Source organism: Urocitellus parryii, chromosome 8, assembly GCF_045843805.1.
Source record: "Urocitellus parryii isolate mUroPar1 chromosome 8, mUroPar1.hap1, whole genome shotgun sequence".
Taxonomy (NCBI): Eukaryota; Metazoa; Chordata; class Mammalia; order Rodentia; family Sciuridae; genus Urocitellus; species Urocitellus parryii.
Window position 1 is genome coordinate 115,787,252 of NC_135538.1, and position 27,651 is coordinate 115,814,902.

Here is a 27,651-nt window from a genome sequence, read left to right on the forward strand (position 1 = left end):
CATGTGCCACCCCCTACCTCCTAGTCCTAGGAGGACTAGCTCTTCTCTCAGTTGGGGCAACCAGTAAAGGATTCTCCTTGAAGAAGAGGAGCTGAGGACACGGGGCGGGTCCTCAGGTTGGTTTCTAGAATTCAAAATGTCTACTGCTCGATACTCCAATTGCAGTGTCTAAAGACATCCCCACACAGCTCCACAGGGGAAAGGGCACCTGCAAAATGACAAACTCATCTACAGCCGGGAATGGTGGCACATGCTTATGATCCCAGGGTCTCGGAGGACTGAGGCAGGAGGATCTCCAGTTGGAGGCCAGCCTGGGAAAGTTAATAGAGCCTTTCTCAATAAGAAATCAACAGGGGTGTGGATGAGGTTGAGTGATAGAGCACCCCTGGGTTCAACCCCAGTACCCCTCGACACACCAATTACAAATCATATATCCAACAAGGGTCGGACATCCAAAATAAATAACTAAAAATTCAACAATAAGATAGTTATACAATTAAAAATTGGGCACAGACTATGAAAAGACATTTATCTAGAGAAGATACACAGCCTGCCCGGCATAGAGGAACATGCCTACAATCCTGGCTGCTCTGGAGGTTAAGGCAGGAAGATCACAAGCCCCAGGCCAGCCTGGGCAACTCAGAGAGACCCTATTTCAAAATAAAACATGAACAAAGGGCGGGGGATGTAGCTCAGTGGTGGAGCACCCTGGGTTCAATCCCTGATACGGGGCGGGGGGCGGGGGGGGGGAGCCTGGTGCGGTAGTGCACACTTGTGACCACTCAGTGACTCAGGAGGCCAAGACAAGAAGACTGCGGTGGCCCACGCCTATGATCCCAGTGGCTCAGGAGGCTGAGGCGGATCGTGAGTTCAAAGCCAGCCTCAGCAACTTAGCCAGGCCCTAAGCAACTCAGCAAGACCCTGTCTCAAAATAAATAAAATTGGCTGGGGATACAGCTCAGAGGTCCAGTGCCCTTGGGTTCAATCCCTGGAGAAGAAGAAGAAGGAGAAGTAGAAGGAGAAGGAGAAGGAGAAGGAGAAGGAGAAGGAGAAGGAGACGACGACAACTGGAAGTTCAAGGCTGGCCTAAGCACCTAGTGATGCCCTGTCTCAAAATAATAATGATTAATAATAATAAAAAAAAGGTCAGAGGATGTAGCTCAGTGGTAGAGCACTTGCCTAGGATGCTTAGGGCCCTGTGTTCAATCCCCAGCACTGGGGGGGTGGGGGACTTGGCAAAGATGAGGAGAAACTGGAATTTCAATGCATCCTGGGTGAGAATAAAGAACCATGCAGGCTGTAAAACCACCTGCAGCCCCTCACAAGGTTAAACACTGAGTGACCATAGGGCCCAGCAATTCTGCTCCTAGGTGTGAACCCAAAAGAAATTAAAAGATGTGTTGACACAAATACTTGTATATAAATGCTCTGTAGAAGCATTATTCATAATAACCAAAAAGTAGAAACAACTTAAATGTCCATCAATGGATGAAAAGATAAGTAAAATGTGGTATATCTACACCATGGGATATTATGCAACCATCAAAAAGAATGAAGTAGTTACATGCTACCCATGCACAAACCCTAGTGACATTATACTAAGTGAAAGAGGCCAGTCTCAAAAGGCTTATATGATTCCACTTATATGAAACGTCCAGGAAAGGCAGATCTATAGAGACAGAAAGTATATTTGGTGGTTGCCTGAAGCAAAGAGTCTATTTAGTTTCCAACCTATACAAAGTAAAAACAAACAAACAAAAAAAAACATCAATATCTTTTAACCCTAACTATTTAGAATTGTGGATACCTTTGCAGGTAGCAAGGGGCTTGTGGTGGGGAAGGGCCCCAGGGTCTTTTTTTTCAAGTTTGTTTTTTTTTTTCTTGTACTGGGAATTGAACTCCAAGTGCTTTACCACTGAGCAACATCCCCAGCCCTTTTATAATTTGTTTATTTTGAGTCAGGATCTTGCTAAATGTTCTAAGCTGGTCTCAAACTTGCTATTGTCCTGCCTCAGCCTCTCAAGTAGCAGAGATCACACACTGTGCCACTATGACAGATCAGAGGTCTTTCAGACGTGTGACAATCACATGATTGAGATATATGGTGGTGAGCTACATGGTGGTGACTTGGGTGTGAGCTCTTGATTAATTTGTTAAGATGTCTAAACTATTTTATACAGGTTTATATTTTTTAAACAGAGAAAATACTCAATGGTCACCTTTGGAGGTTGCTAGAGCATCAACTCATTTCTCTAAAATTGCTGAATAAAAAGAAAAACTGGCCAGGCACAGTGTGCACGCCTGTAATCCCAGCAGCTCCAGAGGCCGAGGCAGGAGAACACCAAGTTCAAAGGCAGGCTCAGCTATTTAGCGAGGCCCTAAGCAATTTAGCAAGACCCTGTCACAAAATAAAAAATTAAAAGGGTCGGGATGTGGCTCAGTGGTAAAGCGCCCCTGGGTTCAGTCTCTAGTACCAAAAAAAGAAAAAAAGAATAGAAAAAGAAAGACCGGAGCTTTTGTGTTATAGGCACCAGATGTCAGAATAACAAAGGGAATTTTTTTTTTTTATTATAAGTCTAGCTGCTAAACAAAATGACCAAATTAGAAAAAAATTGCCATCTGGCCCGGAGTTTAAATGCAACGGAAATCAAACCCTAAGTTGCAGTAAAGGGGGGTGGCCGCAGCTCTGGGGCTGCTCGGTGCCCTGCGCCCCCGCACCCCAGCTGCCACCTGGAGTACTGAGGGCTCGGGCCACCGCCTGGGCAGCTCCCACGAGGCCGGTCGGTGCAGGAGCCACGTCCGCAGTTTCCCGTCTAAGATTCACACCAACGTCCCCGAGTTCTACCGCGGGCACAACCGCTCCAGCGCGGCCCCCGGAAGAAGCCTCCAGACCGAGGTCCGGGAAGGGCTCGCAGCCTCCGCCGCCGCAGCCCCGCTGACGACGGTGCGGATCCGCCGGCCGGCGACCGGGCGGCCTGAGCGACAGCAGGGACCGTCCCCGCTTCGGGCCTCACCCAGCCCCCCGCCCAGGCAGTCAGGAAGGTCCCCATCCTACGTCCCTCAGGAGGCAATTCTTGACTTGGTTCTTCCGGTCGGGCTTGAAGGCTACTGTGACTGTGGCACAGGCCAGTCCCGGGCCTGGGCAGGGTCACCGGAGCCCAGTCAAGCCAGCTCTGCGCTTACCAGGCCCGCAGGGACCCGGGGGCGGAGCCACCAATGCCCAGGCCCCGCCCAGCCATCCCGAACCAATAACAACGGGCGGCGGGGTGGGGCCGGAGGCGGGGCCGAGCCGGGGCGGGGGCGGGGCCAGGGGCAGGGATCAGCCCCCTGCAGAGTCCGTCTGGGGCAGGGCCAAGTGGGCAGGTGAGACGGTCCCCGGTCACCCAACACCCGGGAGCAGACAGCTGTGGCAGCCTGGCGTCTGATGGAGATGCTGATAGAGGTGACACCAGATACTCTGCTGTGGGAGGGGTTGGGAAGGGGAAGCAGAAGGGGAAAGAACCTCGTTCAGACCCACAGATGAATCACACACTCACAGAAGGACGCGGCTGGAAGCTTTAAGCCCCTTTGCAGCCTCAGTTTACCTACCTGTAAAGGGATCGCTGTGAAAGACGAAGGAACCTAGCACAGTGCCCAGCACATAGTATGTGCTCAACAAATATGGAAGTTGAGGCTGCCAGGGGCTCTAGGATAACCAGGGTGGTAGGCGGCTAAATGCTGTACAGACCCATTGCTGGAAGCTCGGAGGCAAAGGGACAGAGAGTGCTTCCTTCACTGAATGGCCAACGCTCAGTTCAGGTCGCAGGACATCACACCCAATACGTACTCAACAGTCAACGGAACAAATGATGAGAGTAAATCTACAAACCAGCAACCCCCAAGTCCATTTATCAGCTAAGCAGAGGATCCCCAGCAAGACTCTGAGCTCAGTCTGTCCCTTTCCTGGCTGTGCAACTGAAAGCAACTCACTTCGCCTCTGAGAACCTCGGTTTCCATCTGCGAAATGGGAATATTGATAATTAATGATACTCTTCCCATAGGCTTGTGACCAGGCTCACAGCAGAAAATGGGCAGTGCCCTATTATCAGGTGGGGCCCCAATCTCCCAGCAGCTGTGGGTGCTCCTCTGCGGCTGCTGGCCGGAGGCCAGTGGAGGCTGCTGGAAGACCCAGGAGCATGATGGAAGCTGGCAGCGGCGGAAGTGGAAGGAAGGAGGCAAGTTCTGGGTACTTTGAAGGCAGAGCCAGGAGGATTTACGGATGCCTAGATAAGATTCAAGAAGACAAACTAATCCAACTACCAATTTATAGAGGGGACAGAGGAACGTGCCTAACTACACCACGGGGATGTGAGCAACCCAGGGAGCCTGCACATCTGTTTTCCCCAGTAGACAAACTGCAAAGAAATGAGAAAAAGAGCTGGGTGTGATGGCCCATGCTCCTAATCCCATCAACTTGGAAGCAAGGCAGGAGGATCACAGGTTTGGGGCCAGCTTTAGCAACTTAGTGAGACACTGTCTTAAAAAATAAAAAGAACTGGGGACCGGTCGCAGTGGTACACGCCTGTAATCCCAGCAGTTCGGGAGGCTGAAGAAGGAGGATGGAGAGTTCAAAGCCAGCCTCAGCAATGGCAAGGTGCTAAGCAACTCAATGAGACCCTAAATAAAATACAAAATAGGGCTGGGAAAGTGGCTCAGTGGTCGAGTGCCCTGAGTTCAATCCCTTGTGCCAAAAAAAAAAAAAAAAAAAAGTGAAGACAAAGCTACAGATTGCAAGAGACTAGAGCATATCAAGCAATCAATCACAATGTGTGGACTTTGGATCTTAGCTTAAATGAAACACACACACACACACACACACACACGAAGACATAGCTGAGACAGGAGGGAATGTGAATAGTAAGTGAATATTGGGTGATATGAAGAAACTATTACTTCCTAGATACAATAATGGATTGTGGTTATGTTAGAAAAAGTCTTCATCTTTTAGGTATCTTTATATCTAGATATATTTAAGGTGAAATGATATGAGATTTGGTTTGAAATATTGGGAGCAAGAGAAGTGGAGATAGAAATTATACACTATGTTCATAAATGTTTATATTTTTCCATAATAAAAAAAATTACAAATAAGAAGTACATGAGGACCTGGATTCAATCCCTAGCACACACACACACACACACACACAAAAATCAAAGGCAGAATGGGAAATAGAATCCAAGAGAGGCGCTAAATGGCCCAAAGCCCCATGGTGAGTAAATATCGGGGCTGGGACCTCAGCTTGGACCCCAGACCCCTGCACCCCTCAGCTGCTTCTCTGGTCTGAAGGCAGATGGTCAAGGTGCAGGCAGCCCAAGGTGCACCCAGGCAGGGAAGCCCAGAGGTGGCAAGCAAACTGGGTATGTGCCATGCCTGGGAGGAGTGGGAGAGCCCTGGGCCACCTGCCCCCAGAGGTCCACCGATGTGGACCATTTAAAATGCCAGCGTCAGCAATCCAGGCTCCTAGCCATGTCCTCCTTGTGTTCCCACACAAGTCTCCTCCCCAGCCCCTGAGCCCACCCTCCCAGGCCAACTTCGCCCGGCAGTCACTCCACCCGGAATGCCACCTCTGTTCCTCTGAACCCAGCCATCCTTCCAGGCCCATCGCCTGCAGAACAGCCACTGGGTTTTCTGGAGCACAGACTCCAATCCCTGAGACAAGCGACGATCTCCACCCTATGGATGTCTGACAGCACTGAGGTCCCCGAGGAGGAGCCAGGCTGCACAGCTGCGGCTGGTGGCTCAGTCCTGTGCTCACTGTGACCTCAGGCAAGCCCTTTAACCTCAGCTGCCTGGGGGGAACTTCATGAGGTTACTATGAATGCGGAGTTAATAAATGTGGGTAAATTTTTTGTTTTTGTTTTCTACCAGGAATTGAACCCCAAATCACGTATTCACTAATCCATATCCTCAGCCATTTTTAAATTTTTATTTAGAGACGGGGTCTCACTAGGTTGCTTACAGCCTAAGTTGCTGAGGCCAGCTTCAAAACTGCAATCCTCCTACCTCAGCCTCCCAAGCTGCTGGGATTACAGATGTGTGCCTCCATACCCAGCTGCCTGAGCCTTCTTTTGTGTCCCCTGGACACCCCACATTCCCCATGCTCCTTTCTGCAGCCCCCTGACACACACTTTACTGTCCCACCACAGCTTTTGGGTGGGAGATGGGGGGACAAGCCCAGAAGGGACCAGTTAGAAACCAGTCACTGATTAAAAACTCTCCAAACCCAAGTTAGCAGCATGTGATTCAAATGAGAACATTTATTTCTCAAATGGGTTAGCATTATTTACTGACTCAATCTTTGACCATTGAAGCCTCCTTCGTCTCACGTAAGTAAATGAGAAGGACCATCATTTTATCATTCCTCAGCAGCGCTAGGGAGCCCAAATCCACAAATGTATGACCACTGTCTAAGCAGCATTCAGAAACAGCGCACAGATGCAAAATTCAAAACATCCAATTTCTAAAAATGCACATGCTAATGTTCTAAAACTGTCGCCTTCAAGCAACATCCACTGATCCCTCCCCCAGCACAAAAGAAGAGAAAATTAGGACCCCCTACTGGCTCTCCCTCTCTCTCCACCCCTCCTCATCCAGCCTAGAGTGGCCAGACCAAGTCAATAAAAATGTACGACACCTAGTAAATCGAGTTTCAGATAATGACAAATTTTTTATTTGTGCTGGGGACTGAACCCAGGGCCTCAACCATGCTAAGCCTGAACTCTGCCACTAGCTACACACCCCAAATAATTTTTTTTTAGTACAGGTACATCCCATGTACTATATACTTATGTAAGTATATAGTATAAGTATATACTTATACTAAAAAACAAAAATAAATGTTTTTATTTATTTGAAATTTAACTGTGCATTCAGTGTTTATTCGGCAAGCCTACCCCAACACCCACCATGCATTTTAATATCAAGTGATGTTTAAATAATAGCCAAGGTCTGCTGGGTGCGGTGGTGCACACCTGCGATCCCAGAAGCTCGGGAGGCTGAGACAGGAGGATCCTGAGTTCAAAGGCAGTCTCAGCAACTTAGCAAGGCCCTAAGGAATTCATCAAGACCCTGTCTCTAAATAAAATACAAAAAGGCTGGAATGTGCCCCTGGGTTCAATCTCTGGCACCAAAAAAAAAAAAAAAAAATGTAAAACCAAACCTAGCAGCCCGGCTCCTATCTGGGGTGCTTACTTCTCCCAGCCCCTCCACCTGCTTCCCCTGGAGGGAGTACCCCAGCCCCCTGCAATCAGTGAACTCCCCCACTCCTAATGCCCCCCCCTCCGGTCCCTTCTGTCCTGCCAGGCCCACAGTCAGTTTTACTTCCCCAGTGAGGTTTTCTGCCACCAACTCATTCTTACTGGGGGTGCATGGAAATTTCGGAAGGGACTCCTCATCTTCCGTTGGGAGAAAACTGCTAAATATGACCTGAAATTGGCTAGGGAGAGCAGTGGTCACTCGCTGCACAAGTACAAGCAAGGGCTTCTCTGTGCCTGGCCCTGGGGACATGGGGAACAGGACGCGAACCATGGACTCCACAGCCCAGGGGGAGACAGCAGTGGTCCCAGGAGAGGAGAGCAGGCTGTGGAAAGCAGCTCTGTGGATGGGGCTCCCAGCCCAAGCTGCAGAAGCTTCTGGAAGGAAAAGAATCCTCAGGAGATGAGGGTGCAGCCTGTGCAAAGGCCTGCAGGCGAGAAGCATGGTTGGGGGAGGAACTGAAAGCAGGTCAGAGCAGCTGAGGACGGAGGGAGGGTGAGACCGAGGGAGCCCGGGGCAGGGAGGGGAGCACAGACACATCAGGGAGACTGCAGGGCTGTCAAAGGAGCCAAGCGGGCCAGGAAGGGCTCTGCAGATGGTGATGCCCTTCACAGGCACAGGCCTGTGGTGAGGCAGAATTCTTGGTGGCAATCCCTTTCCCCGCTCCTCCACACAGCAGGTCTATGAGACTTGCCCAGAGCTCACTGGGAGGACCCCAAAAGCTGAGGATACCCTGGCTTGAGCCTCCCCAGTCCGTAGATGCTGACCTGGATTTCTCGCTCCAGGGCTGCCACAGAGGTGAAGAACTCTGGTCTTAACATAGCATCCCAGGAAGACTGGGCCACCAGGAGGCCCAAGGAGAGCAGGACTGCCCACCACGTGCTCAGGCCTAGGTAGGGGCCCTCACACCACCGCCCGATCAGAATCTCTGGAACTAGCAGGCTTGCAACACTTTTTTCCCAAAACCATGGCTGTCCATCAGCCCCAGGACTGGGAAGGGTTAAGTGAAACTGTCAGGTTTGGGTAGCTCTTTGGTCCTGGGGAATGTAAGGAAAGTTCAAGGGGGGCTCACCCTGCTCCTTCAGTCACCCACAGTTTCCCAGAGACCCCATCCATTCATTCCATCTCTCATTCATTCTGCAAAGGTTTACTTGGTGCCCAACCCTGGTCAGGTGCAGGGTGGTGACAGAGATGAATCAGAGTCCTAGCCTGCAGGCACTCCTGTCCAGAGCACCACAGTCAAGACATAAATAAGCAAGCCTCCAGGCAGGCTGGGTCCAAGAGCAGAGGGCAGGAGGGAGGATCTCACCTGGGGTATCAGGGAAGCTGGGGGGGGGGTGCTGGTGAGAGGTGATTTGGACACTTGATAAGAAGGGCAGGAGGGGGGAAAGACTTCCAAAATCATTGAGAGACAGTCCAGTTTGCACTCCAGCTGTGCCAGGGCCCCTGGGCCAGGAGGGTTATTTATGGTTGTACCTAGAAAAAGGCAGCTACCTGTGTCACTGCCCACGGGGTGCAGAGCTGGGTTTCAGAGGGTAGAGGACAGCCAGAGCTTAAAGCTCAGGTTTGAAGCTGGACCTGGCCAAGCTCTGGGGTCTGCCACAGCGTTCCTCATGTCCCGATGACCTGTAGTCTGTCCTTAGCCTCGCAAAACGCAAAAACAAGGGAGAGAGTGCGGCTCCAACAGGCAGCCTACAGCCTGGGGCCGAAGGCGGGCAGAGTCCCGCAAACCAGGCTCCTGCGGTATCCGCCGGCCTTTTAGCTTCACCTCCTCCTCTCTCTTTCCCCCTCCCGTCCCGTCGGTGGGGGAAGGGGTGGAAGGACAGAAGGAAGTACCTGTAATCTAAACCAGACAGGCGCGGGCGCATCAGCGCTGTGTTTCTCCCCGGCCCACTCTGATCCATAAATAGCCTACGCACCCAGCCGGCACCAGCCCACCCACCCCGGCTGGTACCAAAAACATCAGCACCCCCTACGCCCCAGCCCCCGGGGCCAGGAGGCCCCCGCGGCCCCACAGAGCTATTTCCTGAGCTCTCCCCCGGGCAAAGGCCTCCGCCACCAGCTCCCTCTCCCGAGGGGTCCAGAGTGGGGACCTCCTGGCACTGCCTGGGTGATACCCGCGCACCCCGGCGCCTGCAGAGCATCCCAGCGCGCCCACCTCTCTCCAGGTACCGGCTCCACGCGCCCCGCGCCCCCGACTCCCGCCCGGCCACACGTCAGTCGCGGCGCCCGCCGCCCCCAGCACCCGGCAGCCAGACCCGCCGCCGCCACCCCCGGCCTCTCTCCCAGGTCCAGACCCCTACCTGGGGGCAGGAGCGCCGGGCACCATCGGCCGCGCCGCGGGGCGAAGCGGGGCGTCTGGGGCCCGGCCTCAAGCCCGGACGACTTCCCGGGGGAGGAGGAGGAGGTGGCGCTGCCGCCGCCACCGCGTCTCTCCGGGATCTCTCGGGGCTGGGGAAGGAGGAAGGTCAGAGCCCGGGCGGCGGGGAGCGGAGGGCGGCGGGAGCCGAGGGCGGGGGCCGGCGGGCGCGGATTAGAGAGGCATTTTTAGCGAACCAATGGCAGCGCGGCCGGGGCGGCGCGGTGGCTGCGCAGGTGGCCGCGCCGCGGTGCTGAGGAGGCAGCGCCCGGCTTAGCGGGCGCCGCGGGAGGGGCCGCGGGCATCGGCGACCCCGGCCTGCAGCCCGGCCCCCGGCCCCTCCCCGCGGCCGCGCTCTGCGCCCCGGTGTCGCCGCCCGCCACCTTGCGGTTCCCACCTCCCGGGCCTTTCCTCCGGCCTTGTCCGGGGGTCTCCGGTCCCTCCTAGTCCCCGCGACTCCTCCCGTGGTGGGTGGACGATGAGAGTGTTGGAGGGCTCGGGTGGCGGAGGGCTGTGGAGTGACGACCCCCTCCACGCCACCCCCGCAGGCTCCACTCCCGCCCTCGGACCCCTGGGGCAGAGTCCCTAACCCTTAGGCCATGGTTCCTCTGGATCTGGTGTCGCCACACCAAACTCTGGGCCATCTCTTTGGGATCAGGCGGTGTGGGGCCTAAAAGGTAACCCAAGGCCTTCACTCTTCCTGTCTTGAACCCTCAGTGCCTCCCAGGGTCTGAGCTCTGCACCGGGGGAGGGGGGCTTCGAGGTGATTCATTCATCACAGGTCCATCCCAGAGCTCGCCTGAGCTCACCGAGCGCTGGGCTGCAACAGAGTACAACCAACCAGGAGCTCTGCCTTTCCGTGGTTGACATTTATGAGGGAAGACCGATCTCAGAGGTATAGGAGAATATTTAAAAGTGGCATGCACAAAAGAGAGGCGGAGGCAGGAGAGGGAAGAGACAGGGAGGGGTTCGAGGCAATCTGGGAGGCTTCCCGGAGGAAGCGTTTGAACAGGGTGCTGAATGATAGCTGAGATTCCGATGAGCCAGATGATTCAGGAGTTAGGGAAAGGTTACTAGGAAAGGCAAAAAAAAGTCAGGGGACATTTGGCAGGAGCTGCGATCCTGGAGAATTTCTAAACACCCTCTGGGCAAGGGGTGGGCTGTAGTCTAAAGCTAATGAAGTCCCCCCCCCACACACACACACACACACACACTCCTACCCAGGTCCCAGCTGTCCCAGTTCCAGGTACCTTTTGTCCTCACTTCAACCTGCAATTTCCTGTTGGCCCCAGGAGGAGGCAGTGATGAGCATGGGAGGAGTGGACCCAGAATTCACTCAGTCTCTTGCTGAACACTTGCCTCCTCTGGAGTTCAGCTTCCTTGTCTCCTAACTGTGTGGCAAGTTGCTTAACTGATCTGTGCCTGGGTTGCCTCGTTGGAAAAGGGCATAACAATGGCACCTACCTCTCGGGACAACCTAGGTGAACTGATTAGTATATTAAGTGCTGTTAACTTCGTTGCATCCATCATGATGATAACTATGCTTGCTACATAGAGTTATTGGAATTAGACAAAGAGTATAAGGCCTGGAGCCTAGTAGGTGTGCAAAAAAAAAAATGGCACCTAGTATTATCACAGTCACTAATTGCCTACACCCCAAACCTCTCCCCCTTTGGTTTAACATAGTGCTGTGGAATTCCCCTCTTTAGACAGAGCTGTCTTAATGGAAAGAAGCTACTTCCCCTAAGAGGATCTTAAAGTGCAATCCAGGATGGCTAGAGCAGAAAATCTGTCCTTCCCCTTCTCATGCTTCAGCCCTGCTCTGTGTCGCATCGAGGGCTTTGATGGAGGTGAGATGAGCCAGGATGGGTGGGTTTTAGAAGGCAGTGAATCCAGAATGTAGACACTTGCTGGTGGAGGACACTGCGTGCCCCTTGGCAGCCAGGCGTTTGGTGGAGAGTGGCAGGAGCAGGAGGGGGGCATTCAGAGGAGGAGGGTAGTAATGCCTAGAGCAGAGAGAGAGGCTGGAGGCTCCAAAGCAGGCCCAGGAGCTGTGGACAGGATCAGGCATGCGGGAGGCCAACTGGGAGGCTTCCTGGAGGAGGCAGTGTTTGGAGAGGTGCTGATTGACAGCTGAGATTCTGATGAGCCTGATGACTCAGGAGGCAGGGAAGGTTACTTGGAAATGCCGGCAAAGTCAGGGGACATTTAGCAGGTGACTGGAGCTGGGGTCCTGGAGTATTTCTGGACACGCTTTGTGCCAAGGGTGGGCTGTCGTCTGAGGCTACAGGAGGCAATGGAGCATGCTCAGTCTGAGGCTGGGGAGAAGAGCACAAGCTGGGCGAGCTCCGTTACCAGGCAAGGTCTGCCCGGGATGGAATTCAGACCTTGTCCACCACAAGCCTGGAAAAAATGAGAGGGGAACACACACACACACACACACACACACACCTGCCCTGTGTAATCCAAAATAAAATGTTATTTTAGGAATTGACACAGAACTTGCACGCTTCCTAAAATAAAACTAGCTTCCTTCCACACTTTTTGATTGCAAAGCTTATGTTCATCAGAGATGAGTTTCCCAGCGCCCAGGTCGCCCTCTCTCTCCTTTATTGTTCAGGCCCTACCCAGAGAACAAGGCTTTCTCCCTTTCCCAGGGCATTTTGCACTTTTCCAAGAGTTTTTCCCACCTCTTCCCTCCCAACACCTCTCCTTTCTCAGTCCCGTTAAAATCTGACCAACCGCGGTTCTCATGGGTCCCTTCTTCCCAGTGTGACCTCCAACTTCCCACAGGCAGGAGCCTCTTCCCTTGGACTCTGCACCGGGCCTCCCTGAGGAGTTTCAAATGCTGACAAGACACAGAGGACATGTAGACAGAAGGACAAACCAGCACCGAACAAGCATGTGAAATAAATCAATCAATGAATGAATTATGGATTGGTAATTAATACTGCATGTCTGGCCTGGAGTGATGGAGGGTGATGGGGAGGATCTGGATTCTCTTTGTTCCATCCCACATGGAGGTTTCAATGAGGAGGGAAGGTTTTGAGGAATTTCTCTATTATAACCCACCTCCAGTTGGAAAGGAAGGGCAGGGATCATGTCCCAATTTTGGCAGAACAGGACTCTGGGAGCCCAGAGAGGGAAAGTGACTCATTCAAGGTCACACAGCACGCCAGTGACAGAGCTGGGGCTATAAACAGATCTCCTGACTTCTGGTCAGGTGCTGTCGTCACCCGATTCTTCTGCCTCCCCCACAAACCTGCATGGAGGTTGGGCAAGGCCGAGCAGGAGAGCGATTGGCCCTGATGCCCATTGCAGGGTTTTATTTTCTGAGCTGGCTTTCGGCAGCACGCACAGAGGGGAGCAGGACACACCTGACTGATAAAAATACTTAAAAACAGCCTTACAGGTCCCCTGCCCTCGCCTTATCCACCCACCAGCTGGCTTCGCACTTGCAAATTAGGCTCCGTCACCTGCCTGGTGGACACAGGCTGTTGCCAGCTGTGCCCTGAATCCGGAGACCAGGGTGTCAGGAGCCTTGGAATTGTGGCTTTCTCTGCCTCTGACTCATGTCTGGGAGTTTAACATGCCCTGGAGAAACACCACCTTGACAGAACCCTCAATCTTGGGAGGTGCCCAGATTTAGGACCCAGACCTAGCTTACACTCAAGACAGGGTTCACCCCAGGACATACAGACTTGCAGACACAGAGCCCTTTTCCCTGGACGAGGCACTTTCTAAGCTTCCTGCATGTAAATTATGGGGATAGGCATGATTACTAACCCCCTGTTACAGACAGGGAGACTGAAGCCAGAGAGGTTAGGTGACTTGCCCAAGGTCACACAGCTGGTAAGCAGTGGAGCTGGGATTCAAGGCCAGGCAAGCTGGTTCCAAGGGACATGCTCTTAATCCCACAGAAGGAAAGGAACTAGCATGGGCGGAGGGTCTTACTATGCACAGGAGGATTTGACATACGTGATCGCATTTCGGTACTCTTAAACCCATTCTACAGATGAGGAAATGGAGGTAAGAGGGTCCTTTAGAGAGACCTCTCTCAAGGCATAAAAAGGACATTTGATACTGTCCTTAGGGTCTCCTCTCAGGGCTGGGCCTCCATGGCCTGGACACCATTGCCACCTAGTGGCAGTGTACCTTAAATACCAGCAGAACACCTGTGGCCAGGACTCTGTCCTGAACAGGAGAGCAGTGTGGCTCCCTAGTGACCATGCTTTCTATCTGGGCTGTGGCCCTGGGCTGGGTTCACGTTTGTAATGTCATCCTCAGAATTAATGATTGGGGGAAGGGAAGTGTGCGCACTGGTTTTTCAGTGTCCCCAGGGCTTTCGCTTGGTTTTGTCGTGTCACCACACAAAATGTCACTTTGATGCCCACATTAAAAAAAAAAAAAAAAATGTTTGTAGTTGTAGAGGGACAGCACACCTTAGTGGCCGAGTTTTTTACGTGGTGCTGGGGACGGAACCCAGGGCCTCCCACGTGCTAGGCAAGTGCTCTGCACTGAGCCCCTGCCCCAGCCCTGATGCCCACATTTTTTTAATGAGGAAATTAGACTCATCTAAAAAGCATTGATTAAAAAAAAAGAAAAGTTGGGGGGTGTTGATGGAGTTGGAGTTGAACGGAGCTCGCTGGCTCCAGAACCTGTATCGTGGCTGGAGAGGCCCTGGGGTGAAGCTCCCCGACGCCAGCCCAGAGAGCTGGGGTGACGTGCCCAGGATCCCAGGGAGCAGGTGACAAGGCTAGGTCCGCAGCCCCACTCTGCTGAACCTCGGGCTGAGGACTCCATTTGTGGCTGTGACCCCACATGACACAGAGGGGCTGCTGCCCTCCTGCCTCCTGTCCCCTTCTCAGGTGCCCTGCCTTCCCAGGGCCAGGAGGGCTGGGCCAAGATGAGATGGGGGTGCACCATGGGGCTAGGGTCAGAGCCTGCCATCCCACCTTGGTCCTCCCAGCCCACCTTGAGGTGGGGCTTTGCTCTCAGACCTTGATTTCTTCATCCACACAGTGGAGCACGGCATGGTGTGCAGAGCTGAAGGCCCAAAATCACCTAAGTGTCCTTCCACCGGTGGCTCAGTGGACACAATACCACACCACAGCTGTACAGTAGAGTATTATACAGTTGATAAAAAGGAGGCGGCTGCTCTCAGTGCTCTGATATGGAACAATCACCAGTGTCTGCCATAAGGGAAAACAAGTGCAAAGTTGTGAGTCACTATCGTGTGTGTGTGTGTGCACATGTATGTAACAGTAATACCCATGTTTGCTTGTAAGTGTGGAGGGTATTTTGGGCAGGACCCTAGGACCAAGGAAAAAGTGGGTTTCCTACAGGAAAGAGGAGGGAAGGCAAGGAGACTCATATGCTCCTTCACCTTCCCTTTTTTGCATTTGAACTGGGTAAACGTATTACCTATCCAAAAAAAAATTTTTTTTAATTCTTTTTCGGGGCTGGGGATGTGGCTCAAGCGGTAGCGCGCTCGCCTGGCATGCATGCGGCCCGGGTTCGATCCTCAGCACCACATACCAACAAAGATGATGTGTCCACTGATAAAAATAAATAAATAAATATTAAAATTCTCTCTCTCTCTCTCTCTCTCTCTCTCTCTCAAAAAAAAAAAAAAAATCTTTTTCAATTAAAAAAAAATGTTTTTAGATTGGAACTTGAACCCAGGGGCACTTTCCCATTGAGTTACACTTTCTGTTTTTTTTTTTTTAATTTTTCATTTTCAGATAATGTCTCACTAAGTTACTGAGGCTAGCCACAGACTTTCCATCCTCCTGCCTCAGCCTCCCAAGTCCCTAGAATTACAGGCATGCACACCCCCACACCTTTTTAGAGGAGGCCAGTGAATGTCCCGGCGGCATCAGTGATACAACATAAAGATGACCTAAAATTTGAAAGAATCAAAATTTCTTGACGGGGTCTCTTTGCTGGTGTCAGAAAAGTCTGACTAACGTGGCACAGGGGGTGCTCCGCCAACAGCAGTGGGGACCGTCGGGACCGCTCTGCTGGCCCATGGTGACGGGTGCTCTTCCCCAGAACATCAGGATCCTCGCTGGGAAGAGGACTCCGGTGCTTCCTGCAGAAAGGAGACTCTCCTGGTTGTCATGGCTCCTCTCTGGCTCCTCAGGCGCAGAATCTGCGGTGGCCCTAAGCGGCAGGCAGGCCTCTGTCCCCTTCAGCCCTCTGTTTCCTACTTGGCCCCCTCCTGAGGCAGGACGGAGGGCCCCAGGCCCCCTCTGCACACAGGCTGCCCCTTCCCACAGGCCTGAATGCAAATGCAGGAAGGAAGGCCACCGCCTGACTGCAGAACTGCTCAGGGCAGGCAGAGTCCCTGTCCCACCCTCTGTCACATTACAACACATCCCCAACCTAAGCCCCTGAGCCCTGCTGCCGGGCCTGGCCGATACCTGAGCTCAGGTGGACAGAGCTGGGGGCTTCCTGGGTGGACCTGCGGCCTCCATCTGCAGCCCCTCTCCTGGGTGACGGGGGGTCACGGGTGCAGGCCGCATCGTCCACCGAGGACCTCTGAGTGGGGCGGTGGGATGGAGGGCAGGACTCCAGTGAGGTGACCTGCCGAATGGTCTCTCTAGATGCCCTTTATGACCCCATGTTGACAGTGGGGTTTGTTGAGGGCACAAAGTATGTTGGAGATTCATCTAAGGCTGAAGCCAAACTGAGCCAGACCAGAGATGTGCGGGGGTTGAGTCCCCAGCCACGTCACACCTCGAGAGGCCGAGGGCGGCATGTCCCACCAGGCCCCCATCCTACGCTCAGGGGAAGACTTGGCCTGCAGCACCCCAGAGCCCTGCGCCCACTCCAGAAGCGGGGCCCCTCGCCCTGCCTGGCTCCCTGTCGTCCCTCATGCTGGGACACGGGCCTCCCCGCTGAGGCCCCCCCACACACTCTCAGCCCAGGGACCTCCCTGTCATCCCTGCATTGTCACCCAAACTCACACAGCAGATACCGACTGGCCACTTCCACGTCTGAACGCAGCCCCTGCATGGGACAGCCCTGTCATCACCCCTCTTTACAGATCAGGACACTGATCACGCCAGCCGCTCACCACCTGAGGCTGGAGCATAACAATGACCGCTGCCTTCTGCTAGTTCCTGGGTAGAAGGCCGATTGGTCAGTCTCCAGGGATGTCCAGGCCTCAGTCTCCAGACGCTGTGTATGTCTGTGGGGAGCCACTCCAAACGCACGCACCTGTCAGTCCTGGTGCCCCACGGGGATCTGAAAGGTCACCCAGAGGGGCTGAGCTACACTCGCCTGTTCCTCTGTAATCCTACCCCTTTGCCCTTTGGGGGTAGAATGTTCCGTGGAAACTCCCCTTGTGTGTCTATATAACAATAAAGGATTCCAGTGGCTCTCCCTTTCCAAGCACCCTTAAGGTCACAGAGCTGTCTCCGGATTATTGAAAAGGTGATTCTGTGTGGCTGCGTGCTTTCTTTGTTGTTTTCTTCAGTTATTGGAATAATCAGATTTTGTGAGCCCAGCATTAGGTCGCCGGCAAGGAGAGATGGCGATATACCTTATATTATAAAAACCTATAATCCAAGTGGCCTGGGAGGCTGAGGCAAGAGGATTGCATGTTCAAAGCCAGCCTCAGCAACTTAGTGGGGCCCTAAGCAACTTGCTGAGACCCTGCCTCTAAATAAAATATTAAAAAGGGGGGCTGGAGATGTGACTCAGTGGTTAAGTGACCCTGAGTTCAGTCCCCGGTATTAAAAAATAATAATAATTCCAGATGTGATAAGTTATAGATTTTGAGAGATTATCCTAAATTATCTGGAAAGGCCTGATTTAATCACAACCCAGCCCTGCTAGCAACTTGACTTTAACCCTAACTTATCTCAGACTTCCATCCTCCAGAACTGTTAAGAGAACAAGTGCATGATGTTAAGCTGCTGAACATGTTATTGTTATTACAGCAGCAGTAGGAAACTGATACACACCACTAGACTCCAACTCAAGGTTACTATTTCCATCTAACAGAGTGAGAAACTAAGACTTGGGAAGCTAAGTGACTTTCCCAAGTCCACACAGATAGTAACAAAGCCGGGATTGGGATTTGGACTATTCTAATAGACCCTGTTGCCTCGCTGCCCAACGTCGGAACCCAAACCCATGGCTCTGGCTATTTCTACGTCATCTGCCGCCTGGCTTGGGGTGCATGAGTTACACTCTTGGTGTCTCAGGGTTTTTATTTTTTTCTGTAAAATGGTGCTGTAACCATGACAGAGCTGGCTCACAGTAAGTAGGCAGCCATTTTATCCATTATTGTTCTTTCTTATCCTAAATGGCCAGTAGGTTGCCCTGGTTCTTCCAGTCACAGGGCCGGGGACCTGGTCCATCTGCTTCTGTGCCAGCACCATCATCACTGCTGACACCCTCCCCAGAAGCCAGAGAGATCAGGGGATCAAAGCACAGGGTTGGTAATAGGAGCTGACAGCTCCCAGCCCAGACACCAAGTGCACCTTCCACCCCCAGCCTCGGGCCCGCCTCCCGCACGCAGCCTCTGCTCTGTCTGCCCGCGAGGTGGATACTGCAGGGAGACGTTGGAGACATCCTAGGGAAAGGCGAGTGTGCTCAGGCTCTCGTCCCTCTCCAGAAAACAGACCCAGGACAGCACACACGGCAGGTGAGTCATGCCTGTGACCTGGTTCTCCCGTGAATCGGGCAGGGCACTGGTGAGTGAGCGTTGGCAGGGCCTCTCCGTCTCTGGGTCTCTTCCCTGCTCTGAGCACAACCAAGCATTTGATTCTCACAATGATCGCATGAACATGAATGAGGTGCTCCCCGATTCTTGAATTTTTATCCCTGGAACACTCCTATCTCTGAGTGATGCTGTTATCTTTCCCATTTTGCAGATGAGAACAATGAAGCCCAGGGCGGGGTGGTGGGGGAGGGGAACAAGTTGCTTTCTAGATGGTTCTGGTTGCCGGCCATTTTGTGCAGTTTAGTTTCAGAACCTGATTTCTGAACCACCTGAGACAAGAAGCCTTCTTGGGCCTCAGAGTCGCCAGAACCCTCTTTGAATATGCAGCTTCCCGCGCCTCTTCTTCACAGCTTGTGATACAGCAGGGCTGGTGACACCCAGGAACCTGTCACTTTTAAAAGCTCCTCAGGGGACTCCCACGTGGGAGCTCAGCTACACTTAGAGAATCAAAGCTGTAAGATGTTTACAAGTTCAAACAAATTCCATGACATCAAGTAAGGCAGGAAGAGACCCTGAGATGACAGTAACTCCAACATCCGGAGCCTGCAGCTCTTTGTCACCCTCCACCATCGGGGCTGTGGCCCCAGCCCCCCCTTCGTCACTCATCTTCGAATCCTCGGAGCCTCTGGGGGGCTTGCAGAGGATGCAGAGCGGCAGGCAGAACTCAGAGCTCTGTTCCTCCTTCCCAAGACCGAAAGGCACAGCTTGTGGAACTGTCTGGAGGCAGAAAATCCACTCTTCACCTTGAAGGGAGAAAGCAGGGCACAGAAGACAGCTGGAGTGGGCCCAGGGCCGGCCCTCCCGTTTGCAGTCTAGGGCTGGGGAAGGGGCACTGCCATATGGCCACAGCCTGGCTGGCGCTCCCAGCAGCCCCTAAACAAAGCGGAGGCATCCAAGAGGACAATGTCCTGCCCTTGACTCCATCAGAATGTCACGGCCCCAGGCTCAGCACACTCAGGTGGGAACCAAAGAATGGCTTTAGGAGTGACCCCGACACCTGATCTGCCTTCCCCTTCCGCTGTCCTGCAGGCTGCAGGGAGCAGATGACGGCTTCCAGCCGAGGGGAGGGGGCCGCCAGGAGCCTGCAGAGCAAGGCACCCCCAGGAGCGCTATTCATGTTTGGGCCTTCTTCCTGCTCCATCTGGCCCTCGCTGGCAGAGCTCCCGGCTCGACTTACCCCTGGCAGGGCCGTGTGTCCTGCCAATCCTCCGAGGGCCCGGGAGGGACGGGAAGAGACGGGGCGGGGAGCGGAGATGGGAGCCAATTCTTTCCCACGGTGCTGGACCACACAACCCGGAGCCCCAGGTGGACACTGCACATCTGGGCCGAGGCGGAACCCCAGGATTCTTTTGTCTCCCCTACCCACCCCTGAGTGACCGTGACGGTGCAGCCCTCAGCCTGCACGGGGATGGCGCCTGCACGGGCCCTGAGAGGGACCAGCCTGAGCTGGAATCTCTGGAGGTGGCACCAGCCATGTCCCCTCTCTGTCTGTACCTGTCACTCCCCCACCAGGGACTGGTGTCTGTTTCTCCTAGAATCTGGGCTGACCTTGTGACACTTTGGACAACAGAAGGGCTCAGGGGTGACACCTGACCCTTCCTCATTGATCCTTAGGAGGCTTAGTGGCCCCTGCTTTAATGCTCTCTGGGGAAGCCACCTCTATGCTTTAAGGAAGCTCAAGTTACTGAGAGACCTGTCCCTGTGTAGGGAGGGAGTGGCCACCCGGGGGTGGGGGGGGGACTTGGAGCCAAGTTTTCTTGCCCCTCTACCTGCTCAGTAGTGACCTTAGGGTCGCCAAAACCACAGATAAGGCTTACAACACAACCAGCGATCAACGGCCAGCAAGGCCAAAAATCCAGATGGATGAGGACAGGCTACTGACAGTCACAAGACCGTGCATCTGTGGGGGAGGATGCAGAGGGAAGCCACGGGGCAGCATCCGGTGGACAGGAAATCAGGGGACCTCAACAGGCAGCAGATATTTACCAGAAGGCAGGAGCCAATTTAAGGACTCCAGAAACTGGTGACCAAGCACAAGGGCCAAGGGGTCTGGAGGGTCTGGGGAGCTCACGGGGCTCTGGAAACAGGCATGGCAAGGCCACCTGCTCCGCTGGGCCAGGATCCACCCTCGGGAGACACTGCCGGGCATGGCATAGAATTTGGAGTAGAATAGGGACAACAGAAATGAAGGATGGAGCCATGTGAGGTGGGGCACGCCTGTAATCCCTGGGACCCGGGAGGCTGAGGCAGGAGGACCCCAAGTTCAAGGCCAGCCTCAGTGACTTGGGCCTTCAGCAACTCAGCAAGACCTTGCTTAAAAAATAAAATAAGGGGCTGGGGATGTGGCTCAAGCAGTAGCGCGCTTGCCTCGTATGCGTGCGACCCGGGTTCGATCCTCAGCACCACATACCAACAAAGATGTTGTGTCTGCCAAGAACTAAAAAATAAATATTAAAAATTCTCTCTCTCTCTCTGTCTCCTCTCTCACTCTCTCTTTAAAAAAAAAAAATAAATAAAATAAAATAAAATAAAATAAAACTAAAGGGCTGGAGATGTAGCTCAATGGTAAATACCCCTGGTTCAATCCCCAGTATCAAAAGAAATGAAGGACAGGAAGAGAGTCTGAAACAAATGGGAATGGCAGTTTCTAATTTATTGTGTCTCCTCTCTGGCCCTCCCTTAGTTCCTCATATCAGATAAGCTCACAAAGATCTTCCTAGTACTGCCTCCTAGAGGCTCAGGAGGCTGAGACAGGAGAATTGCAAGTTCAAAGCCAGCCTCAGCAAAAACAAGGCTCTCATCAACTCCGTGAGCCCCTGTCTGTAAATAAAATACAAAACAGGGCTGGGATGTGGCTCAGTGGTCGAGTGTCCCTGAGTTCAATCCCTGGTACCAAATAAATAGAAATAAAATAAAATAAAGGCATGCTGTCCACCTACAACTACGGGGGGGGGGGAGGGAGAGATTAGAAACAGTCATCAACCTAGTAACAGTGAGGATCCTAGATCCTGAATTGGGTGTTGAAATATCATTTCCCGTGGAAAGAGGTCCGGCTTCTGGAGAAATGCCTTGTGTCAGGTCCAGATCAGAAAAGTGCAGGATATGAGGTGAGCAGATCGGCTAGACGGACCCGCCAGCAGGAAAGCTCCCGAGGACTAACAGGATCACGACAAAGAGACCCAGAAGCCCAGTGGAAGAGGCTCCAGCTGGAACATGGAGCTTAACATGGATAAGAATCACAATGGATTTAAATCAATCAAGTCGATTTAAATCTATGGGTTCATAATGCTATTAAAAGATAATTGCCAAGAATTTATTAATCTTGAAGAGTGGTAAAATTTTTAAAAATGGATAAAGAATTTATCCTGCTTTAAATATATATGTCTATATGTGTGCATGTGCCTGTGTTTAAATATAAATGAAGCGAGGCAGCTCCTTATGGAAGTGTGACAAGGAATAAATTAAAGAGAAACAATAGATTAGATAGCACCTTTTTTTTGGGGGGTATGGTGGGACCAGGAATTGAACTCAGGGGCACTCGACCACTGAGCCACATCCCCAGCCCTATTTTGTATTTTATTTAGAGACAGGGTCTCACGGAGTTGCTTAGGGCCTTGCTTTCGCTGAGGCTGGCTTTGAGCTCGCCATCCTCCTGCCTCAGCCTCCCGAGCTGCTGGGATTTCAGGCATGCGCCCCGGTGCCCACGGGGATATCCTCATTTTGATGTCTTCGGTGAATTGGCTGGTACATGGCACCAACAGCTGCTACACAGAAAAGAAACAGCCAGAAATTCAGTCCCTCCTCAGGGAAGGTCACACCGCTGCCTGATGTACTGCCAAAGGGATCTGACCTGAATCTGATAATCCCCTGGAGCCAGCGGCCAGTGTGCCAGAAATACCGGGAACTGAGGAACACATCGAACTGCACCATGTGTGTGTGACCAGCGAAACCCAGACTGCAAGACATGACCACAGGAGCGACACCCGTCATGCCCCTGTTCTACTGGCTGGAGCAAGTCACAGGTCCTGCCCACACTGAAATAGATAATGTTATCCAAGAGCATGACTCGTGGGTATGAGTCACTTAGGGTGTGTTGGTATCTGTCTCTGTCTGTCTGTCTCTCTCTCTCCATTTTTTTTTTATACTGGGAATTGAACCCATGGGCAAATAACTCCTGAGCCCCATCTCCAGTCCCCTTTTCTTGTATTTTATTTAGAGACAGGGTCTCCCTATGTTGCTGAGGGACTCACTAAGTTGCTGAGCCTGGCTTTGAACTCTCCATCCTCCTGCATCAGCCTCCTGAGCCACTGGGATTATAGGCCACCATACCCAGCCAAAACTAGAAAAATTCTAAAGGAAAACAGGAAAAAAAATTCTTGTGGTTTGATATAGGCAAAGGTCTCTTAAGCAAAGAAATTGAAGAAAACCTCAGAAGATAGAGAGATCTCCCATACTCCTGGACAGGCAGAATTAATATTGTTAAAATGGCCATACTACCAAAAGTGTTATACAGATTTAATGCAATTCCTATTAAAATCCTAATGACATTCTTCATAGGAATAGAAAAAGCAATCATGAAATTTATTTGGGAAAATTAAGAGATGTAAAATAGCTAAAGCAATCCTTAGAAAGAAAAGTGAAGCAGGAGGGATCTCAATATCAGACATTAAACTATACTACAGAGCTATAGTAACAAAAACAGCATAGTATTATCACCAAAATAGACTTATAGACCAATGGTACAGGATACAGGACACAGAGACTAACCCACATAAATATGGTTATCTCATACTAGACAAAGGTGCCAAAAACATTCACTGGAGAAAAGATAGCCTATTCAACAAATAGTGCTGGCAAAACTGGAAATCTGTATGTAGCAAAATGAAATTAAGCCTCTCTCTCTCTCTCTCACCCTGCACAAAAATCAACTCAAAGTGATCAAAGACTTAGGCACTAGAGCAGAGACCCTGCGGCTACTAGAAGAAAAAATAGGCCCAAATCTTCACCATGTAGGCCTAGGATCTGACTTCCTTAACAAGACTAACAAGACTCCTAAAGCACAAGAGTAAATCAAGAATCAATAAATAGGATGATTCAAATTAAAAAGCTTCTTCTCAGCAAAGGAAACAATCAATAACGTGAGGAAAGAGCCTACAGATTGGAAAAAAATCTTTACCATATGCACCTCTGATAAATCATTAATCTCCAGGATATATAAAGAACTCAAAAAACTTAACACCAAAAAACAAATAACCCAATCAATAAATGGACTAAGGGACTGAACAGACACTTCACAGAAGAAGAAATATAGTTGATGAACAAATATATGAAAAAAGTGTTCAACATCTCTAGCAATTTGAGAAATGCAAATCAAAACTACTCTAAGATTTCGTCTCACTCTTGTCAGAATGGCAATTACCAAGAATACAGGCAATAATAAATGTTGGTGAGGATGTGGGGGAAAAGGCCCACTCATACATTGCTGGTGGGACTGCAAATGGGTACAACCACTGTAGAAAGCAGTATGGAGATTCCTCAGAAAACTGGGAATGGAACCACCATTTGACCTAGCTATCCCACTCCTTGGTTTATAGCCAAGGACTTAAAATCAGCATACTATAGTGACACATCAATGTTTATAGCAGCTCAATCACAGTAGCTAGACTATGGAACCAACTTAGATGTCCCTCAATAGATGAATGGATAAAGAAAATGTGGTATATGTATTCAGTGGAATATTACTCAGCTTTAAAGAAGAATGAAATTATGGCATTTTCCAGTAAATGGTTGGAGTTGGAGAATATCATGCTAGTGACATAAGCCAATCCCACAAAACCAAAGACCGAGTGTTTTCTATAATATGAAGATGCTTATTCACAATAAGGTGGGGGCGCAGGGGGCACTAGGGAAGAATAGCATTATCTTAGATTAAGTAGAGGGAAGTGATGTGGGGGGAGATGTGGGGATAGGAAAGATAGTAAAATGAAACAGACATTATTATTGTTTGTATATATGTGACTGCATGACCAATAGGATTCTGTAAAACGAACACTCAGAGAAATGAGAAATTATATCCCATCTATGTATGATATATCAAAGTGCATAAATGCATTCATTCTACTATCACATAAAGCTAATTAAAACAAATTTTAAAAAATTTTAAAGATCTCCTAAGCATGGGTCATTAAAAAATTAATAAATTAAATGATAAAATATTACAATTTCTGGCATTCAAAAGACACTACCAAGCTGGGTGTGGTGGTGCACGCCTATGATCCCAGCAGCTCAGGAGGCTGAGGCAGGAGGATCAGGAGTTCCAAGCCAGCCTCAACAATGACGAAGCACTTTAGCAACTCAGTGAGACCCTGTCTCTAAATAAAATACAGAAATAGGGCTGAGGATGTGGCTCAGTGGTCGACTGACCAGTACCTACTCCCCCCAAAACAAGGGCAAAAAAAACGAACTATACACTTAAAAATGGCTAGGACAGCTCTCTCTGCTTTCTGATCACCTTAATGTGAGCGGCTTCCCTCCACCACACTCTTCCACCATGGATGTTCTGCCTCACCTCGAGCCCCAAGGAATGGAGCTGGCCTTCTGTGGACTAAGACCTCTGAAACCGAGAGCACTCAAACTTTTCCTCCTCAAAAAATAAATAAATAAATAAATAAATAAATTTTAAAAAATGGCTAGGACAGAAAATATTATGGGGTATATATTTTAACACAATTAAGACTTTTTTTTTTTTGATACCAGGAGTTGAACCCAGGGGCACTTAACACTGAGCCATATCCCAAGCCCTCTTTAAAAAATTTTTATTTTGAGAAAGGGTTTTGCTAAGTCACTTTGGGCTTCTCTAAGTTGCTGAGGCTGGCTTTGAACTTGTGATTCTCCTGCCTCAGCCTCCCAAGTCCTTGGGATTACAAGCATGCACCAGTACACCTGGCCAATGAAGAGATTTTTAATGAATGAAAGACTTGAAAGGACCTTTCCACCTGGTGCGGTGGCACACACCTGTAATTCCAGTGACTCTGGAGGCTGAGGCAGGAGGATTGCAAGTTTGAGGCCAGCCTCAGTAACTCAGTGAGACCCTGAGCAACTAAATTAGTGAGACCCTGTCTCAAAGTAAAATGTGAAAAGGGCTGGGGATGGGAATCAGTGATGAAGCCCCACTGGGTTCAATCTGTGGCACAAAAACAAACAAACAAACAAAGGCCTTTCAGAAAAGAAGATATTTGAATTACCACTAAACACATGAAAAAATGATTAACATTATTGGTCACTAGGGAAAACTATAAAAAGATCCCACTAACTACCTATTAGGGCGATTTTAAAAACCGACCTTTAAAAAAAATCATGACAACTTTAAATGCTAGTGAAGATGCAAAGTAACTGAACTCTCATCTATTGTTGGGGAGAACATCCAAGGATTCGGCCACTTTGGAAAACAGTTTGACCGTCTGATGCCTCCTGTGCAGCTGGCAATCTCACCCCTGCCTATCTACACCCAAGAGAATGAAAACAAATGTCTATTTAAAAGTCTGCCATTTTGGGGGGGCTGGGGATGTGGCTCAGCGGTAGCGCACTCGCCTGGCATGCTTGCGGCCCGGGTTCGATCCTCAGCACCACATACCAACAAAGATGTTGTGTCCGCCGAAAACTAAAAAATAAATATTAAAAATTCTCTCTCTCTCTCTCTCTCTCTCTCTCTTTAAAAAATAAAATAAAATAAAGATGTTGTGTCCACCCAAAACTGACAAATAAAAAGCACCCCAGGTGCTGGGTTCGAGTCTCAGCACCACAAATAAATAAATAAATAAAGGCATTGGGTCCATCTTCAAATTAAAAAAATTAAAAAACAGTATACTGAGGAAAATAATCTGTAAGCAGGAAAAGAGTACTCCACATGACTTTATTTATATGAAATTGTAGAAAGGATAAATTTTCAAAAAATTTTTTTCATTAAAAAAAATTTTGAGATAGGGTCTAGCTAAGGTAAATTGCTGAGACCAGCCTCAAACTTGGGATCCTCCTCCTCCTTAGCTTCTGCAGTGGCTGGGATTACAGCCTGAGCCACCACACCTGGCTTAAGGAAATCTAATCCACGTAACAGAAAGAAGATCAGAGGTTGTCTGGGGCCAGGAAGAGGGAGGGATTGAGTATAAATGGCACAAGGAAAATACTGGGGAGTCGTGAAAATGTTCTTAATTGCAGGAGTGCTATTTGTCAAAACTCATTAAATCGAACACTTAAAATGGGTGAGTTTTATTTTATATAGATTTTACCTCCACAAAGTTGATTTTTTAAATGGGCAAGACTGAACTATGGCATCTAGAGACGCCATAATGAGGCAGGATGGTGGGTACCATGGAGGGATCTGGGGACCATAACTGGTGTGGGACAGGGGGGGACTTCTGTAGAGGTGGGGGATTACAAGGGTATATGCATGATAAGTATTCACCACACAGGGGCTGGGCTTGTGGCTCAGTGGTAGAGCACCTGCCTAGCACATGTGAGGCCCTGGGTTTGATTCTCAGCAACACATATGAATAAATAAAGCAAAGCTATTGTGTCCATCCACAACTAAAAGTGTTTTAAAAAAAGAATTCACTGCACAAAAAAGAAAATTCACTAAGTTATACCTTTGTTTTCTGTGTTCACATATCTGTTTTTATTTTATAATATTTAAAATGAATTTAAAAATAAAAGTAATACCAATCACTAACATTTCTTGAGTATCTTCCATATGCAGGGCACTGTCCTAAAGTAATCCTTCCCTCAAATCCATGGGGTTGGTATTGCTATTATCTCCAGAAAAAAGGGCGAGGAAGCCGAGGCCCAGAGAGGCCAAGCAATTTGCCCAAGGCCCCACAGCCAGAGTGGCAGAGCTGGATTTTGGTGTAGGCCATGTAGCTCCTAAGTCCGCTCAGAGGTAAAAGGAGGCTCTAATGGGGGTTAGGAGTAGAAACTCAGGCAGAGAATGTGGCCACCTTGCTCATCCAGCCAGGTTCTGCTGAAGAAGGAGGCTCCAATAGGAAGAGGATACCGAGGTAGAAGTTTCAAGCCAAGATGTACACAAGCTTCGCTTGTTTCTTTTTTTATTTTTTGCTTCTGGGGATTGAACCCAGGGTTGCTGTACCCCTGAGCTACAACCCTGATCCTTTTTATTTTTTACTTTTGAGTCCCATCAAATTGCCCAGGCCGGCCTCAAACTTGGATCTTCCCCACTCAGCCTCCGGAGCCACTGGGATCATTGGCATG

General features: G+C 50.5%; 1 protein-coding gene across 1 annotated transcript in view; it reads right to left on the reverse strand.

Annotated features, from left to right (window-relative positions):
- The window catches only part of Pacsin1 (protein kinase C and casein kinase substrate in neurons 1), a 49,065-nt gene extending 39,306 nt beyond the window's left edge, over window positions 1–9,759 (reverse strand). Inside the window, exon 1 of the mRNA XM_026383696.2 lies at window positions 9,598–9,759. The gene's annotated coding sequence lies outside the window, so the exon portion shown is untranslated. The remainder of the gene's footprint in view (window positions 1–9,597) is intronic.
- Between the last annotated feature and the right edge of the window lie 17,892 nt (window positions 9,760–27,651).